Here is a 20,612-nt window from a genome sequence, read left to right as displayed (position 1 = left end):
GCAGAGTCAGGAACAGAACCAGATTTTTTGAGTACCTGTCCAGTGCTTACTAGCTAATTAAGTTACTATTTTAAAATTTAAAGTACAGTAGGTATGCTCAGAACTATTTTTATTGCCTCTTGGTGCATGTATGCATGTAACACCTAACCTTAGCATATACCCGTGGGTACTAGCCTCCTACATTTACACTTCTGTGTTAAACATTAAAGTCAGAATTATTAACTCAGACTTTTCTATTTTCTTTTTCAAATTTGTTTTGGAAAAAAACACTTGGCTGCTTTGTAGTAAGAGAACAAAAAGTCTGTTCCCAGACAGACAAATTTACTTGGGGATTATTCTTTCTAATTTTTTTCTACAAATTTTGGAAGCTTCTGGGAATGGGTGTTTTGAAAAATGCCTTGCATTTTGGTAGAGCACATAGATTTTGGGACTGCATGGTTGAAACAGTTCCCTTAACTGGCTCTTTTATCTGTTCCTAAAGAAGGATAACTCATGCTAAATGAACTCCATTGAGAGAGATGTGCTGTGCTTACATTTTCATATATATTGCAGACGGGCAGCTCTTTTCACTAAAATCTACTATATTTGAAAGTTCGTCTGTCTGTTTGTGTATTTGTGTTTGTTCAAGAGCTCCCCCTAACTGGTTAGAGCTAGGACCACCACATTTGGTATGCAGTTTCCTCTCAACTGAAAGCAAGGTAAGGGTTTGGTTGTGCCAGGAAAATGGGGTATTCATGGAATGGGATTGCTTCTCAGAAAACCATACAGAAAAGAGACAGAGTCACATGGCATGTGAAAGGGACTGGCTGGGGGCATGCTCCCCTGTTCAGGAATGCCCCAGCCCCTAACCTTTCACCCACTGGTGACCTTTAAGGGGGGGGGCGGGAACTGAAGTTACTCCCCCCGCCCCCCAATTCATACAGGGATGTTGCTGACTGTTCTCTTTCATCAGGGAACAAGAGGAAAGTGCATAGTTTGCTGCATTCCTTACTCTGGCTAGGGAGCACAGAGGGCAGATGAACCTGAACCTGGACCTGCCCCAGCTGGGGGACATGCACCCCTTCCTGGCTGTGCTGGTTGGAGCTGCAGTGGCCATAGAGAGGTGCTCTTCACCTGGGTCCAAGCTGGGCTGGGGTAGTCCTCTCTCTCTGAGGCAGCCTGGATAATGAGTCCTTTGTCCCCAACCCCACCCCAGAGCAATGACACAAATGAAGTATGTACGTTTTCATTTTATAAAAAAAAAATTGAGTTAAGGACCTGAGTAATGCTGGGTAAAACTTTTAGTAAAATAATAAAGGCAATGGGAACTGCATAAGGGAAATTTCACTTCAGTTTTGAAAGGCATCACATGCAGCAGCACAAGAAATATCCTTCCTCCAGATTCCTGTCACACACTGGTATTAAGCAAACTTACATCTTTGCCATTTCCTTCTTTCTCATCAACTTTTTAAGTTACGCTATCTCTTGGTGGAATAAAGAGCAGCAGCTCAGCATCTTATTTGTGTAAGAATGGAAATGAAATGAACTCTTTGATCTGTGCATGTATCATACCATAAGTAAAAAGTTTAAATATATGGGAAATGATCAGTTATTTGTCCATACAATGTATGTGTGTATTGCTCTATATATATCACAGTATTTTATGGTAATTGGACAAGATCTTCAGTTTATATTCCTTTCTTACAGCTCAATAAAACAAAGGAAGAGAAGGTGGTAATATTTTGGGATAAAACTACCATTTATTGCCTTTGGGAAAAGGCAGCTTTATGATAGTGTTATCAAATAGTAATAGAAATGTAGCTGTGTTAGTCTGGTGTAGCTGAAGCAAAATGCAGGACTATGTAGCACTTTAAAGACTAACAAGATGGTTTATTAGATGATGATATTAGAGGTGGGGAAAATTAGATGTCTGTGAGCTAATGGTATTAGAGGTGATAATTGGGGAAGCTATCTTACCCATTACCAGGATATCACCTCTAATACCATTAGCTCACAGACATCTAACTTTCCCCACCTCTAATATCATTAACTCACAGATACTTACCTTCCTTCCTCCCCCACCCCCCGCATCTCCCTTCTGTTCTGAAATGTGATTTGTCCTTTTCATATGTGTTCATTTTTTTTAATTGTATCCTTTGGTATATATGGTTGTGACTATTTTCTTCCACTATTTGATCTGAGGAAGTGGGTCTGGCCCACGAAAGCTCATCATCTAATAAACCATCTTGTTAGTCTTTAAAGTGCTACATAGTCCTGCATTTTGCTTTATCAAATAGTGTTTTTTAATTAAGAAAACTTGTACACAAGCACAGCCTGCTGGTTTTTACTGATATTGCAAGGGAAGTGATAATGAAAAGAGTTTATTCATAGGATATGATTTTTTCCCTTTTTATATCTTTTTATTTTTTTTCCTTCTGTGTTTTTACTGCACCATGCAAAGTCATGGCATAGACACAAAAATCATTGTCAGATCTATAGGTGCTTGAACTTGGGCACGGAAACTTACCTAATTATGGTAAAACTTAAACAACACATGGTCTGGTAGCACTTTATACACTAACAAAACATGTAGATGGTATCATGAGCTTTCGTGGGCACAACCCACTTCTTCAGATGACTGGAGTTTTGAGTTTAGGGAGTGCAGACCCAAAATAAAGAGGGGTGAAGGGGGGGGGGGAGAAGGAAAAAAATGGAAGGGGACAGGAAACAAGGAGCAGAGGGTATGAAAATATCAAAGGGAAAACCAAATAGGCAGAACTGGTAATCTATAAGCACCTAAAGATAGGATAGTTAAAAGAAGCAGATAAGGATCATAGGATAGCAATTAGAGAGGAAGGGTACTAATGCAAGAATCTACACCATAGGTTCCCAAACCAGAGGGTGTGCAAAGAAATTCCAGGGGGGGGCACAAGGTGACCCGGTTCCCCCCATGAACCACCCCCCCCCCCCAAGAAAGAGCAACCTCTGTGCTGCTTGGACTGGTCAGGGTGGGGGGAGGATTGGAGTGTCCCTGGCAGACTTCAAAAGGTTTTTTTTTTTGCTCAACAATTTTTTGGTCCTGTTTTTGAAGGGGAGGGGAAGGGTTTCTCAAAAATCAAAAAGAGGGCATGATGCCAAAAAGTTTGAGAACCGCTGATCTACAAAGACAAAGAGCTGTTAGCACCTTCATTGAATGTTAGGTTGATAATGTCCAAGCCATCCGTTATCTTGACTGAGGAGGTCATCAGTGTGAGAACTGAATTTGTGGATTAATTGTAATTCCAATGTCTCTTTGTGTATTTGGCTTGTAGAATTATGGTAACCATTGTCAATTCACTTTGGTTGGTCAATTCACTTTGCCTGGCAAAAAACCAAAAACATAGGCTGTGTGTTAGTTATGCTTCTACCACATGCCATGTAAATGGCTACGTTATGCCCTGAGGCTGCAAGGCAGACTCTTTGCCCACATGGACCTCTGTGTTGGAGCACTGTAGATAGAGCTCTATACAGGACCAGGCCTTTGTCAACCCTGTTACTTGGAGTGGCTTCAACAAGAAATTGTGCTGCCTAGTAATTAATTCATAATAATTAACAGGCTCTATCTTCATGACAGAAGCTTGATTTTGTTACATGCTCTATGAAGGTTATTTGGTGCTCTTTGGTTTATTTCTTTATAGTAAATTAGTACAAGGAAATATAAATGCAAAGACATTATACATCAACTACTAATAATTATATAAGCAATTTTGTGTTTTAGAATCAACTAGTAATTGTAAATGACTAGAAAAAAGATAATTTCAAATTTTACTCAGTCTAGATAACTTTAGAAATAATGTCAGGAGTTCCACAAAATATACTATTGTATTATCTAGACAGACTTTAGTTAAGGTGTTACTGGTATGGAAATCTATGGTCCCTCACTTACATTTTTATACAAAATTATTTTCTTTCCCTTAACTAATTTGCACTTGGGTAGCAAATGCTATTTGAGGGTTTCTGTGTTGTTTCTGTTATAAAACCCAGTTTTCTTACAAAACAGCAGAACTTTCTAAACATCAATTGTCTTTTTGTTCTGAGATGTTCCATGCTTGGTTTCAGACTGAATATGATTTTTTTTGTGAGTGAAAGTTTAAGCAAGCTGAATTCAGCTGCTTTCATGTTACCAGGAGCATGGATAAAAATACATTCTTCCCATTCTAAAAGTATCATGTTACTTTTTTCCTTCTAAAAATAGCTTAAAATCCAGCTGTGATTTGAAACATGAAATTTAGCACATATAATGCGCCTTACCTTAGGAAAATTGACTAGAAATTAGCAAAGTTATAAACTTGGAAAAAGTTGCTCTGGATATGAAAAGTGCCCTTCAAATACTGTGTTTCTAGACATTTTTATGGCATTCATCAAGGTAGTAATGAAGCACCTCATACATATTTAGTGAACTTATCCTTGCAAATCTCACTCTGATGTAGGAAATTTCCCCTTTTGCATATGGGCAAACTGAGGCTCAAAGAAGGGAAGTGACTTGCACAAGGTCACATCGGAAGTCCATGGCAGAGTTAGGAATAGAACTCAATTGTCCTGAATCATAACCCAGCATTGTTACCACAAAACTATCTTTCCTTATAGCATTTCAAGCACCGTTCTCTTTGTAGTTCCACTGCTGCGTTTTCCTAGTCTCAGTTTTAATAAAGATAGTGAATTACATTCACTCAGGGTTAGCACCCTTTCTCCTGATACTTTATGTATAGAGGTAGGGAGGTGAGCGACAGAGCATCTTTCTGCCTCCCCACCCCCTTCCCTTCTCCTATTTATTTTGAGTTTTCTTATCCCCTAGTCATAATTCTGGTCATCTGAAGAAGTGGGCTGTGCCTACAAAAGCTCATGATACTGCCTACATGCTTTGTTAGTCTATAAAGTGCTACCAGACTATTTACTTGCTGTTTTTTTCCTGCTAGCATGTAATGATGCTAACTGCCTGAGTGCTGAGGGCAATGTTGGCTTGCTGTTCACTCCTGGTGGTTCTGCTGAAGGAGAGCAACATTCAACTCTGCAATGGGGGGATCGAGCCCACAGAAACCGTACACAATGTTGCACATAGCTAGAAAAAAAATGCGTCATTTTAATGATCAGCTTGTATGCCCTTTGTTTGATATTTCACTTTGATGTCACTTGTCAGTTGATATCGACTCTGTATTGTTATCCAGACTGGAAATTCTCCTGCTTGCACGATGACAAGCAAAGGGAATTCAAATTCACTCGTCCTGTGTGTTCCATTTGAAACACATTTTCTTATACTGTAAAATGCTGAATTACGCTGCTAATACCGATAGCTGGCTGCAGATCTAGAATTCTCACGTCCCAGTTGTGCAGACACAACTCAGAGAGTGACACAAATGATGGCTTGCTGGGAGTGAGAGACCCGCCTAGCTTGCTTACCAAGGAAACATGGTTTCCTCAGTCTTCAGGAAATTAGAAGGGCATTGAGACTATAGGAAGGAATGGCTTGCAAAGCAACAGTGTCTGTGTCAGAACCAGGATACAAAGTAGAACTGACTGACTGATACACAGTTAATTTAGCTCCTCTCCTTGCTCAAGAAACATCAGAGAGCAGAGTGCGATTTCCTTGAATTTGTCATTGCTGATTAACCAGAGACATGTATTTATTTTCTGTGCTGCTGTGTGGACTGATCACAAACATTTGGCTGTGGGCATGTCATGTGAATCTCTAGGGGTTAGAAACGAAGGATCAAGAGGAGCCTCACTTCATATCACCTTAATGCTTCCTCTCTTGTGAGCTGGCCAAGAGTTAACAGGGATAAGAATATAGAAAGGTAAGGGGTGAAATCTTGACCCTACTGAAGTCAATGGGAGTTTTGCCATTGATTTCAATGGGACCAGGATTTCAGGCAAAACCTCTAATTTTTAAAGTTGGCTTCTGATGTGGGACTCTTGAGCATGGGATGGGGAATTGTTTCATTGTAACTGTTCTGTATTTGTAACTAAAAGAATATGTGTGTAGCCCCAGTCAGATACCATTTCCTAGAGCGCAGACCCACCAATCCTGCCAAAGGAGATGTCCACTGAAGACTCAGGGTCAGACTCTCAGCTGGGGGTAGATCAATATAGATCTATTGATTAAAGATCTAGAAAACATGACTTACAAGGGAAGACTGAAAGAACTGGGTTTGTGTAGTCTGGAAAAGAGAAGACTGAGAGGGGACATAACAGTTTTCAAGAAGCTAAAAGTTTTTTCCAAGAAGGAAGGAGATAAAAATATTCTCCTTAAACTTTGATGATAGGATAAGAAGCAAGGGTCTTAAATTGCAGCCAGGGAGGTTGAGATTGGACGTTAGGAAAAACTTTGTCAGGGTGCTTAAGCACTGGAATGACTTGCCTAGGGAGATGGTGGAATCTCCATCACTGGAGATTGTTATGAGCAGGTCAGAGAAATATCTGCCAGGCTCCAACTCAGGTATGATTTAGATCAGGCCTGGGCAAAATACGGGTTGTGGACTGGATCCGGCCCATGGACACAGCGGGAAGCCCTATAAAATGGCCAATGGGAGCTGCCTGTTTGAATAACAGGCAGGTACGAAGCACCATGTCCTCTCCCCTGAAGCTCATAGTTATTCTCACATACACATAGCCCTGTAGCCTGTATGGGGGTTGAGCAGGCAGACAGGCTGCCTAAGAAAGGTTCTGGTCTGCTGGCCAGGAGTCACCTGGCCAGAGCCTGCCTCTGGCACCCCACCTCCTCCCTTCCCCAACTCTCTGCTCCCATTCCTGCCCCCCTACTCCACATACCCAACCCCTCTGCCCCTCTTGTATCCATATCCCCTCCCAGATCCAGCACCCCAATCCCTTGCCCCAGATCACAATCTCCTCTTGCCCTAGGTCACAACCCCAACCCCTGCACTGCCTTCTGTACTCCAATCCCCTGCCCTAGATTACAATCCCCTCCTGCCCTAGGTCACATCCCAAAACCCCTGCACCTCCGTCCAGTGCCTTGGGTCACAATTGCCTCTTTCACCCCCCCAGATCCACACTCCCTCCTGCACCCCAGTCCCTTACCCCAAGCTCCCTTCTGTACCCAACCTCCATCCCAGACCCCCACACTTCATCCATTAATATCATGCAAGAGTGTGGCCCTTGACCACTTACCAAATTCTTGGAGTGGCCTCCCCATTAAAAATTATTTCCCACCCCTGGTCTAGTTGGTGTTTGGCCCTGAACAGGCAGGACGTGATGACTTCTTGAGGGTCCTTCCAGTTCTATAGTGCTATGAATTCATTGATGTCAACTAAGCTATGCAAAGTTGCACTAGGTATGAAACTAGCCCTCCACATTAACCACTTTGAGTGGCTGTGGTTATCTGTAAGAATCCTTTGGGCGCTGCAATAAACCATAACTGAAGCCTGCAGAGGCAGTTTTTGGCACCACTGGCTGTACTGTCAGCAGGATATAGTATCTGTGGTGAACTTTTTCAAGGTTTCTGTTTAAAACCAAAAAAATTCTAATTTTGGGTTGTTTTGGAAAACACTACTGTTGCTGACCAAACTGAAAATGTTTCGTTCAAAAAAATTGTTGGTAGGGCAAATGAAATACTTTCCTTAGTCAGTGCTAATACTGAGTTCATTCTTTATACCCTTTGGCTACGTCTACACTGACAGCTTCTTGCACAAGAACTGTTTTGCGGAAGAGTTCTTGCACAAAAAGTCTTCCACAAGAGCGTGTCTACACTGGCATGTGCTTTTGTACAAGAGCATCCATGGCTGCGTGGATGCTCTCTTGTGCAAGAAAGCTCTGATGGCCATTTTAACCATAGGGGCTTCTTGCACAAGAAATTCATGTTGCCTGTCTATACTGCCCTCTTGTGGAAGAGCTCTTGTGCAAGAGGGCTTATTCCTTGTGGGGAGAGGAATAACTCTTCCGGAAGAAGCCCTGTTTTACAACACTATACTGTAAATTTACTTGCGCAAGAACACGCGTGCAGTGTGGACAGCAGGCAAATTTTTGCTCAAGAACAACTGTTCTTGTGCAAGAAGCTGCCAGTGTAGACATAGCCTTAATGTATTTTGCTTTTGTGTTGTGAGCAGGAATCAGCGGCAATGAAAGTGGAATTATTACAGAATATCCCACAGGAATTGGCACTCTGTCTGGAGTAGTTCATGGCTGAGAGTGCTGACCTCAGGGCAGTCCATGAAGAAGCAGGGCCGAGACCTCAAACTGGTTGTATTATTAGATTGTTATATTATTAGATTTCACCAACCCAGTAACAAATGTAAACTCCTATAGCACTTTACTGGTCTTGTCATAGAGTCATGGACCATCCCATTGGGCAGTCCCAGTCTATTTTTGCCAGCCATGCAAGCTGGACCTACTGAGAGTTGGCTCCCACCTATCAAAGATCACAAAATATTCTGTCTGTTCCCAGTCTCAAGAGACCAGTCACTTACTTCAAGTCAATTTGTACCTTAGATCTCTCACCAAAGACAATGCTTGCAGCCAGCCCTATAATAAACTAACTAAAGATTATTAACTAGGAAAAAAGAAATGAGAGCTATTTACAGGTTAAACCAGGCAAACAAATATACACAAATAAATTACAGACTATGGTTCCCAAAGCTGAGAGCGCTGCAGTAACCAATCAGCACTGAATTGTATTTCAGAGCTATCCCAGATTGACCATTAGGCTCCAGCTCCATGAAAGTCTAAACAGCAAAAGTGAGAGAGAAATGTTTTCTTGTCAGCTATTTTTATTCTTTCTTCCATAATTCAAGTGGATGGGACAAGCCCCTTTACACGTAATCTCTTCATGGGTTTGAAGGAGCAATCAAAGTCTTGTGATGTCTTTCTGTAGTTCAGTTTTTTTAGGCCTTCTTGTTGGTTGGAAGACAAGCTATCCTGCCTATCTGAGTCCCTGGTCTAGAGCAAACATTGTTTACAGTTATTAAACACAAATGTAAATATTACCTAATAGCACGTGATAAAAATATTATAAGTGAAATTAATGCATGCAGCAGCTTCCTAGTATTTAATAAAGTCTAAATACGAAACACAGTGTTACAAGAGCAATATCCATATTAACAATAGTAACATGCAGGTGAAACAGACTGGTTTCCAGCAATGAATATGTCAGTACTCGGCTGAGGCCTAAAGCCAGTGTATCAGGTATGTGTGAGAGCCTGGCCTGTCTGTGCCCTCTCTGTGGCCCTGTGCAGGGCTGTCCTCTGAAAGGTGTGGAGACCAGGACAACCCTTCCCTCTGCCCTAGGACACGTTATGTTCCACCTCTTCTTGCCCTGCTCCACCCCCTTCTGTCTCCATTGCATCTCTTCTCCCAAGCTCTCTTCCCCAAGTGATGTGGCCCTGGGCATTACTGGAGGGCCTGGCACTGGCAGCAGGCCTCTCTCCCCCCCCCACATTTACTATGGCAGGAAGTGGAGCGACTGAACCACAGCTTGCTGTGCTCGCCTAAGCCTGGTTCCCAGCTGCGTTGTGAAGTGGATGCCAGAGGAGGTTGCGAAGACCAGGACTTTAACAGGGTTCAAAGAAGAACTAAATCAATTCATGGTGGTTAGATCCATCAATACTTATTAGCCAGGATGGGTAGGAATTGTGTCCCTAGCCTCTGTCTGTCAGAGGCTGGAAATGGATGACAGGAGAGGGATCACTTGATGTGTAGCAGTTCTGTTCATTCCCTCTGGGGCACCTGGCATTGCCACAGTTGGCAGACAGGATACTGGGCTATATAGACCTGTGATCTGACCCAGTATGGCTGTTCTTATGTTCTGCTTTCTGTGGCTGTTGCTGCTTCTGGTGAGTGCCAGTCCCCCAGGTAATCCCCGGGCACCTTGGACCCCACAACCCTTCTCCCTCCCAAGCCTGGGGCAGCTGCCTTGAATTGTCCTATGGATGAGACAGCTCTGGTCTTGTGGGATATACAGACAGTTCTCTCTTCTCCCACTCCACCAGCACAAGGGAGGCAGGACAGAAACATGCCTCTTTGTTGGAAAGAAGCTGTACAGACAATTGAACTATCCTTAAAAATGTCATTTGTAACTCTAATAGCTAGCTTTGTGCACTGGTCCAGCTGTGGTGCTGGTGGAGACAAGGATGACACAAAACATTTCGGGGAGCTGTACTTGTTCATGCTGCAAATTGTTTTTTGTGAGTTTGGTCTCTACGGAATCGTATTTATTTTAGTTGAAATGTATCAGGCAGGAACACAGTTTGAGGCAGGTAGATTTTTCTGGATGGGAATGTTTTTATGATGTGTAGCTATGGACAGGGTCAGTTCAATCACTTTCGAAATCCATGGCCACTTGAGTGTTTGGCTGAACTCTCGAAGGCTATGTCTAGACTGCAGGCTTCTTTCAAAAGAGGCTCTTTCGAAAGCATCTTTCAAAAGAGCCTCTTTCGAAAGATCGCGTCTAGACTGCAGGCGGATCTTTCAAAAGAGCAATCCGCTTTTTCGAAAGAGAGCACCCAGCGAGTCTGGATGCTCTCTTTTGAAGAAGCCCTATTTACATTGAAGAACGCCTTCTTTCGAAAGAGGAACTTTCGAAAGAGGAACTTTCGAAAGAAGGCGTTCTTCCTCGTGAAACGAGGTTTACCGCCATCGAAAGAAAAGCCGCGTTATTTCGAAATAATTTCGAAAGAACGCGGCTTGAGTCTGGACACAGGGGAAGTTTTTTCAGGAAAAGGCTACTTTTCCCAAAAAAAACCCTGAGTCTGGACACGGCCTAACTGTGAGACATGTGCTCGCTTCTGCTTCAGGATGCAGATAGAAGCAAAAATCGCAGAAAACCTACCCGGAGTTCTACCTACAAAAGCATCTTCCTGCCTTATAACCAAACTCTTGCAGAGGACTTGTCTACATTTAAAACACAGCACTTGGGCAGCTGCATCAATGCAGCTTGCTGCTGTAATATTTTAATGAAGTGTGCCAAGTCAATAGGAGAGAGCCTCTGCCATTGGATTAGTTGGTCCACCTCTGTGAGAGCTTTCCTGCTGATATAGTATTGTCTACACCAGCCAGGCCCACCAAAAGGGGAGAGGAAATAAAGGGGGCAACTTCTCTGGGACCTGGCAATTCAAAAGGGCCAGGGACTCCCAGATGCTGCTGTTGCTATGGCAGCAGCAGCAGCCAGAGCCCTAGGCCCTTTAAATTGCCACTGGAGCCCTGCATGTCATGCTCCAGAGCCTCAGGTGGCACAGTCTCGATAGCGTGGAAGGGTTGGAAATGGAGAGGCTAACCTCAGCCTGCACCTTCTGCCTGAGGCCCCATCCTTTCCAGAAGCGTGGTCCCCTCTCCCCACTTACTCAGGGTCCTAGCAATTCTGTTGGCCCCCATGACACCAGCATTTAGTTTGGTATAATTACGGTGTTTGAGTCATTCACACCCCGAGCAATAAAGTTATACCCAAGTCATTCTGTAGTGTAGATTGGTCAGAAATTAAGTTAAGGAGCCACTGCCTGGCAGCTGGTTGGGGGAAGAGTTTGGAGCATCTGCACCACAAAGCATATTTGTCTCACCCCAGAGCAATCAGGTTTATGGCACAATCGAAGTAACAGTAAGTTTCTCTCACCCCCATCCTGTTACTCAAGAGTGCTGCCTGTGATGGGAAGGATGGCTTCATGGACAGAATACTGAACTGGGATTCAGGACATCTGGGTTAAATTTCCAGCTCAGCCACAGACTACTTTTATGGCCTTGGTCAAGTCTGCAACTTAGCCAATGTCTCGGTTTTCCATCTGTAAAATGGGGACAATACTTGCTTTTCTCACAGGGTTGCAGTGACGATAAAGATCCATTAGTAACTGTGGGATGTTAAAATGCTACAGTGATGAGGATCTCAGGAGCACCAGGGCAGGTGGGGGCAGAGAGGAATGGTAATCTTAGGGGTGGGCAGGTAAACAGTTCCTTTTGTGGGTCATGCCCTCTGCCTGGTTAGTCTGACATACGCTGCACTTCCCAGAGGGCATGTTGTGGTGGAACAGAGTGACAGGACATGTCAAAGAGCTTTCTTGCTTAGATTTCCACTTGCACATTGTTGTATAGGATAAGCTGGGGAGTCAGTTGCATCACCAAATGCTGAGAGTTTCTGGGTGCAACTTTGTCCACCCTCCCTATATTGAAACCCACTCTATAGCTACAAAATTTGAGGCCCTTAAGCCTGATGCTGACCTTATCACTTTCATTCCACTGAGTTCAACAGAATGACTTGTTGTTGATACAAATGTGAGATCAGAGTCTGGTCCCTCATGTTGCTCTCTGAAAAGAATCCGACAGGAGCCTGAGTTAGTCTTCAACTCTCATTTCTTCTGAGTGATCAGTATAAAGCTTTTGGCTCGTCTATTGCACTAATATCAGTTTTGTTCAAACCTACCTCACACTCCATTCAAAACTCATCCAGTCTCTTTGGGGAACTAATAGAAAAATATTAGCAATTACTTTCAAAAGAAACCTGACTCATTTCTCCAGCAGTGACTCAGAGCTAGATTAATTGTTTTCACTGCTCTCTCAAAGTGTTTGGTAGTGTTCCAGCAGATTCGATTGATGGCCTGGTTCTACAGACATTATAAAAGAGTGCACTACTAACTTACTTGAGTCACTGGCTTATATAACAATATTTATATTAAACTTCTAGAATTGGATCAACTGTTTTCATGATGGGGACTAATAATTGGTAGGAAATAGCTATTACAATGACAAATACTATAGAAACCCTTGAATCAGACAGCCAGATGAGCCCTTGAACCTAGCTTTTATCCAAAAGTTTTAACTTGCCCTTCTACTAAACATTTCCCCCCTTTCCCCATTTCTATTTCCAGTTATTAAATGCCAGGCATTTTCATCTGAAGAATGAAGCTTATCAGAAACTATTTAAACTATTTTGGCTTAATGTTGATCCAAGCGTGTATTTATATTGTTAGTCTATTCCCCTGTCCAGACTATCTGAGTGCAAGACATTTGCAATCTTTTTCTGGTGGCCAACGTATCAATGAAATCATAAAGTTCATTTACACTCACCTGTGTAGCTCTTCTCTTTTCAGAGCCCTGGAAACCTGGGACTTGTATAGTTCTTGCAAGTTATAGTTTTCAATGATTTGCTCGTATAATTTGTTTTACACTTGGTTACTTCAGAAAGGTGAGACTATAGAAACAATGAGGGACTGAACTGTGCTACTGCTTTTAAAATTACATGTATTTGTTGATATTCCACAGATGTAAATATCCCCATATAGTAGATGCCTTGGTAAATGGAATAGCAATTTTATCAGCTAGGATAACTTTCACCCATGATCTTCACACTGGTGTAAAACCACTTTTCCTTTCTTGTTCCTCACATTTCCCATTGTCTTTATCATATCCTGGGAGCTCCCTTTGCTAACAGTGGGATCTTTGCACAAAGAATGGGGATGGAATGGTAGCCTTTAATATTTTGGTGTGTGGTCAGAATGTGATAGACGTTATTCCACCAATTAGAGTGCTTCTGCTGCTGCATTGCACACCAAGGAAGTTCAGATGATACTTAAAACCATATACAATAATATGATGTGTAACTCAAAATATCTCTTAGCATTTAACAGAGTCCTTTGAATATATTGGTTTCTCCATTTCTGTAGTAGTGAGTACTTCCTTTGGTTAATTACCCCAATTGAGAACATTCCTAGAGAAATGCACAAGGTGTTCTAGTTTAATTATTTTTCTTTATTTCTAAACCTCATTGTATCTCATATGCAAGAGCATTACAATACAGAAGAACATGTTTGTATATCCTGGCACTGCACATAAAAAGCAATACAATATCAAATAAGTAAGAGGTTTATAAAGGACTAGATTGATGATAACAGCAAAGGACCTTAGAGCAATATTGATTCATTATAATGTTGATCAGGTGAGGCTCCTGTACAGGAATAATGTGCATTAGCTTCTGATACGCTGCAACTTTGCATGTTGCTTTTTTTTTTCTTTTTGCATGCCATGTGAACTTAGTCCACAGTATCCAGAAACCAGTCAAAGGTTAAAAGAAGGTTATCTGTAAATGCTAGCTTGTGACTGGTCAGTGTGTGTGCAATTGCAGACATTATCTCTTGGTAATGCAGATGACGGTGTGTCATTGCTGGAGGACCAGTTTGAATGGTGGGCCACCTAGTGGTGATGTTAATTATATACAGTCTCCATCTGTGCTACTGAACTCTGTATGCAAGCTGCTCATTATCACGTCACTGCACACCATATGTTTATTGGTCTAATAAAAAATTGTAGCACTTTACCCATGTTTGTTTCTTTTTGTTGTCAGGCCTTGGAATTCAGATGTGAAGTTATCTTAAACACCCTTTTTTGAGGAAAGGTGATCTTTGTGATCTTAGTACAATCACCTTCCCCCGTTAACAGTCTATAAAAAGTCTTAAAAGAAGTAGTAACAAACATATGTATTCAATTTATAACCTCTGTTAAATCTATTAATCTCATAGTAATACAGATAATAATTTTAAAATGACTGAGTTTCCCTTTGGAAAAAGCAGAATAGAATACAGGCAAGTAGAATACAGGCAGTTCTTATAACACAACTGGTTCCTGAAAACTGAGTCATAAATTGAAACGATCATAACTCAGAACCATAATTCACTCCATTGCAAGACTGAGTGTTGCAAAGTGTAAACCACTATTTTAAGTCCAATCAGAGCATACATTTAGAAATGTCATAAGTGCTATTCATTGTAAATCAAATGTCAAATGTCATTGTAAATCAGACTGCCTGTAGATTATTCAAGTCATACGTTTATTACAGGTGGAACTTTAGTGAACTTAGCATTATCTAAACTTTGGAAAAAGCCATCATTGATATCTTAAGTAGCTTATCATAGGCTATTGCCACAGGCAAGGATTTTTAAAACTTTTTTTTTACTCTTTATTTTGTTCTCACTATATTTTCTGTATGAAGTATGCTCAGTGAACCTTCTAGTACTGCTATACTGAGCCCGAAGCAATCTTTTGATTATTGTAATAATGAACTAGTGTTGCTAGTTCTAGCTAGTAATGATTGGCAATTTAAAATGCAAGCTGTGCCTATTAAGCAGTTAATACATATTACTGGTCTTATGGCAGCAGAGACAAGGAGTGTGTGAAATGGAGCGTCATATTTCTCTTCATGTTCTTAATGTTTAAAAAGTGTATGAATAAAGCAGAATATATTGTGAATATTTGATCATTTTTCCACAGCCTTTTTTTTTCTCTCTCTCTCCACATGGAAGGTTTCATTTTCATTGCAATAAATATAGGCATATTCAGCATTACAGTGTTTAGTAACCCATATACTGGAGGTCCAGCAAGTCTCTCACACTCACTTTTTCTTCTAAAAAGTATAAAGCCTGATAGTGAGTTGTTTGATAGTTTCATTGTCACTTTTTCCTAAAGCATGACTCTTTCATTTGTCAACCAAAAGGTAAATAATGAATGCATATTTAATCCAAGAAGATGAAAAATGTCACACTGTAAATTAAAATAAGGAACAGAGAGAATGGGTGAGAGATCTTAGGAGAGAGAATTTACTATCAGGCTTTCAATAGAGGAGGAACATTTTATTTAAGCATAGTCCCATAAATCTAAAGTAGCCAGGCTCATTTCTAGGTATTAGGTAATAGTCTCCTTTAAAAAGAGGAGAAAAGGTCAATTTCACACAATTAATTTAATCCTAAACTGTGGAAGATGTGTAATGACCCTCAGCAGTACATTAATGTAAGCAACTGTTCAGTACGTCACTTGTCTCCACTCAGAGGATAAAGTTTATGGTTCTCAAATACAGGGCCTAATCCTGGACCTAGCTCCAGTCTAGGAGCTCATACTTTTAGCTTTTGAGATTCCGTCATTCATTCTGTATGTCAACCAATCTGAACTGACTTCGGGAAAAGCAAATGTGTGGTTAGATGGGACTGAGTCTAGCTCTAATCAGTTTTGCCATCCAGACAAGATACCAAATGGAGGGTAAAAGGATGTTAGGGTTGGGATTCTCGTCACACTATGTTATAGGAAACAAAATGGCAGCCAAGGGACCACTGCTTACATCTAACTGCAGAAAATCTCTCTTGTCCCTTAGTTTGTTCCAATATGCTCACAAATTCCTTTGGGGGTACATGTCCAACAAACAGTCATTGTTTATAATCAAGTTGCAGATGAAAAATGCTGTAGCACTGCTAATTATCAACAGAGCACACAATATCCCCATATAAACAGAAATCTGAAACCACTGCTTCAATGGGCATCATAATAACCCATTAACTTTTGCATGTCTAGTGAAAGGGAGGGTGCAATTCTCCACAAGCAATATTATTAAATTAAATGCAAAGATCCAACCATTAACAAGTGGTAAAATGGAAATCTCAGACCACTAGCAAGTTCTGACAATTGATTTTTAGTCACTGATCTTTATCCCATGATACTTTCCCCTTAACTCTGGTTCTCCCCAACCTGAGTCCAGATTAAGAACAAATTGCTTGGTCAGAAATTAATTGAACTATGAGCAGAAATTAATTGAACTATGTATATGTGGCATGGTTCACCTACATCCCAGAGGCCTGTCAATTTTGCAGCATGAGGGGGACCCTGGCACATGCCTATTTGGAATGACCAGGTTGTAGCCCCATTTTTGGCTCTTCCAGAACCTCTTGTTGAGGTCCTGGCTGCATGTTCCCTATACACGCACATTATGACTGTGTGAAGCCAAGCAGTCATGAGATCACCTTGTCAACTCCCTCCTGACACTGGCCAAAGTGTCTGTCTATAATACCAAGAGTTGCTGCAGGAGGGAGGTATTTGGTGACTATGGATCTCTTTCCAATCTCTCCTTGTCTCCTGCACCTGAGCAGAGTTCCTCTGGGTGGCATCTACTGACTTCCCTAGACAGCTATGAGGAGTAGTGGGTGCTGTCTGGGGCTCTCTACTCAGTTTTCTGACCTGGATCCTTATTTTGAGCCTACAATTCCTACTTCTGACTCTCTTACTGGGTCCATCCCTAACAATACACAAAATACTCACCGGTGTAGGGTTCCATGACATTTGGGGCACCAAATGGAGGGTAAACCGATCTGGGCACCCAGATTTCATGGTGTCCTAGGTAGCTGTGTGCTGTGTATGTGGAGTTGCTAGCTCTTGCAGCCAGTCCCAGCCCCTGCCCCCCCAGGTTGTGACAGTCAAAGCCATGCGTAGGGTTGTGCAGAACCTAGGACAACCCCACCACCCCATCTCTGTTCCATGCCCACTCCTGAGCAACATGTCCCAAGGGATAAGCTGTGGGTTAAAATGGCCATCAGAGCTTTCTTGCTCAAGAGAGTGTCTATACTGTCATGGATGCTCTAGCGCAAAAGCACATTTCTCACACAAAAGCACATGGCAGTGTAGATGCTCTCTTGTGGAAGAGTTTTTGCACAAGAACTCTGTCGCAAAAAAGTTCTTGCGCAAGAAGCTGCCAGGGTAGACGTAGCCTTAGGGATGGTGCTGCTGTTATTCCTAGTTATCCCATGCATTCAGTTGAGTCCCAGGTTTGCCTGCTTCCTGGAATTCAGCATGGCAAGCATGAGAAGGCTGGGCTTGAGTTGAACGAACTGTGTGGTCTGCAGCAAAATCTCAGTGTTTCAGGTTTCACCTCTCTTCTTCCCTGCAATCTGCAAGGACAACCCCGATAGTTTCTAAAATAGCTCCAAGCTTCTTCCTTTAGCTGTTCCTAGTTTTGCTCTTTTCACAAGATCCGAGAACTCTGGTATCTGAGAAACCATTCTCTGTGCTCCATGTTTCTGCAACCTACAATGCTGACTGCAGGCTCCGTGCTGCATCTTTTCCTTCAATACAAGAAAAGGTGAAAAGAGACTGACAAGCTGAGAGGTTCCAAGTAGTTTGTGTATATTATCTTCTGCTGATATGTTTCCCTCTCACTGACCAAGTCGCCATCTAAACATCTCTCAGGATATGTCTACACTTGACCTCTACTTCGAAGTAGGGAGGCAAATGAAGCATACCGAAGTTGCAAATCAAGCCCGGGATTTAAATATCCCGCGCTTGAGTTGCATGTTCCTGGCCGGTCGCCATTTTAGAAATTCACTAGCCCGGAGTAACTGCCCGTGTCTACACACGGCAGTGAAACAGGAGTCCCATTTAAAGCCCCTAATTCGAATTAGCTGGTAAACCTCATTGCAGGAGGAATACCAGCTAATTCGAGTTAGGGCTTTAAATCTGCTGCTTTAAATCTGCCAGCTGCAGAAGTGTTTGTATTTTTTCTTTTTGCAGTTTTCTCAAGCTCCTTTGGGTTATTTTATTTCCCAACCACCCTTAGTTTTGACAGACAGCACCAAATAAGCTATAAATATCAGTAAAAAGGAAAGATAACTGTTAAAATTAAACGGTGGCATTTTAAATCACTCCCCCAATTTCAATAGTAAAAGAAAAGTGCTGTGTTTTCAGATGTATGAGTGAGTTTCCTTTATCTTTACCACACAATACGTGGCCTTCACTTTCCCAGGGTGTGTGTGTTCCTAAATTAGCAAAGTGAGAGAAGCAAAATGCATGAATGAAATCTGAAAATTGTATTCTAAGTCCTATGGATAGCACACAGATTTTGCTTGGAATAGGAAGTGATCCCTTCAAAAGTCATTGTTGCTTCATGGAAAATTGCCATCTGGAAAGGTGAATGTACCTTTTAATCTCATTTCACATTTTCTGTGATTTTCTATGATGGCTTTTACTTTTTTCCTAAGGACACTTAACAGAAACTCAGGAAGGTTATTGCTAAAATAATCCTTGTGTTCTGTTGATCTTCACCTAAACTTCCACCTTCCCTAAGGTCAAACTCTTCTGTTTTTGGTGTCATAGTCATGTCTATAGGAACCTAATTAGTGCTGTGATGATGTCTTTATAATTCTTAGCTGCACGGTGATTCTGATTGCTAACCAAGTCTGATGTTAGAGAGGACTGAACTGATTGGGAATAAAGAACAGCTGACGAACATTTAAATGCAAGTCTTCATAAAAATGTTATTAAATAAAGAGCAAAGAGGAATAATATATATAAACCATTATGTCTAAGATACTACATTAAAATCATATTAGAGCTGTAAAGACAGGCACATAAAAGTAAGGAAATTCCAGAATTAAGATGGTGATAAAATTCAAGTGCTAAATTGCAATAAATTTAGCTCACTCACCTTTGCCCACTACTCCAGATCCCTGTGATTTTTTTCTAACTATCCAAAATGCTGAGTTGCTTCAAATAGCTACCATTAGGAGGAAAAATGGTCTCAGAAATGCTTTCTCCTCCTTCCAAATATTTCCAGTAAACTCATATGAGCTTTGAATTTGGGACAGTTGAATTACTTTGAATATTAGGGTGTTTAAGTAACTTATTAGCAAGAGAGGAGAGAACACAAAACATCTTCAATTGTCTGAATAAAATGTGAAGGCACAGTGCTGCCTGATAGTTAATATAAGATACCTAATGTTGCTCTGGTCCTTTACTCAAATAAGTTTTGTTTTTCTTCATTTAAATCCTTGCTTTGGGGTGGAGCTGGGGATGAGGGGGTCAGTATGCAGGCTGCCCCAGGGAGAGAGCTGCCCCAGCTCTCTCTCATGGCAGCACTTTGGGGCCAGATGAGAAGCTTCTCTCAGTGGCTGCTGAAGCCCCAGCATGGGGCAAGGGTGCATGTCCCCAGCCTGGGGCAGGTCCATGTTCATCTGCCCTTTGCGCGCTCCAGCCAGAATGGGGAATGGAGAAAACTGCACTTTTCCCTTGCTCCCTGACAAAGGAGAACAGCCAGCAATGTTCCTGTACAAATTTTGGAGGGAGGGGATATGCGACCTTCCCACCCTCCCTAAAGGGCATCTGGAGGGTGGGAGGCTCATGGCTGGGGCAGTCCTGGAATGAAGGGGGGGGGGGAGGAGAGGAACCTGTCAGTCTACCCCTCTACAATTAGAATCTACAATTCTAAGAGCAGATGCCATATGGTCTATTTCTTAAGAACCTTATGAATGGACAAAAGTACAGTACAATGGTAATTTATATTAGCTGGGTATAATAACCAAAAGTCTCAGCATTCCTTCAAGTCGGAAGGTGTTTCTTTAGATGTGGAGAAGGGAATGCATGGAATCAGTTTGTGTAAGTAGCAAATACTCAGGGATTATTTGGAATTTATTATACTTTATATGTATAAAAGTAATTGTCCTCACTTGTATACTGCCTGATTTTGACCAGGTTCATATTCTATCTTAATACAATAGCTGTGAAACGCTTAATTTCAGCATGGTTACATAGGATGCAAATGGAAGCAGAGTTGGGCCCATATGATTTTTGTTTAAATAATAAATTATAAGAAATTTGCATTTTTAGACAAAGAACATTAATCTTCTTTGAAGGCAGTTTGATAGTGAAGGACATGATCCTTCAAGATCCCTGTGGCTGAGGAATGCTCAGCACTTCTGAAAATCAGGTCAGTTATTTAGACAACTCTGAGTACTTGTTTTTACTGTTCTCATCTGGACTGCATGGAGGACATGTGACCAGACACAAGGGTGCCAGAAGTATGACGCTTATGACTGAAAAAGTGTGTTGACAAACGAATATTAAAGAACGTGGTTACAGCG

General features: G+C 41.6%; 1 long non-coding RNA gene across 1 annotated transcript in view; it reads left to right on the top strand.

Moving 5' to 3' along the window:
- Window positions 1-20,612, top strand: part of LOC142827921 (uncharacterized) — a 76,176-nt gene that overhangs the window by 5,530 nt on the left and 50,034 nt on the right. The window lies entirely within an intron of this gene.

The sequence above is a fragment of the Pelodiscus sinensis genome, chromosome 3 (genome assembly GCF_049634645.1).
Source record: "Pelodiscus sinensis isolate JC-2024 chromosome 3, ASM4963464v1, whole genome shotgun sequence".
Taxonomy (NCBI): domain Eukaryota; kingdom Metazoa; phylum Chordata; order Testudines; family Trionychidae; genus Pelodiscus; species Pelodiscus sinensis.
Note: the sequence above shows the minus strand (reverse complement) of the source record. Positions and strands in the feature narration are given on the sequence as shown.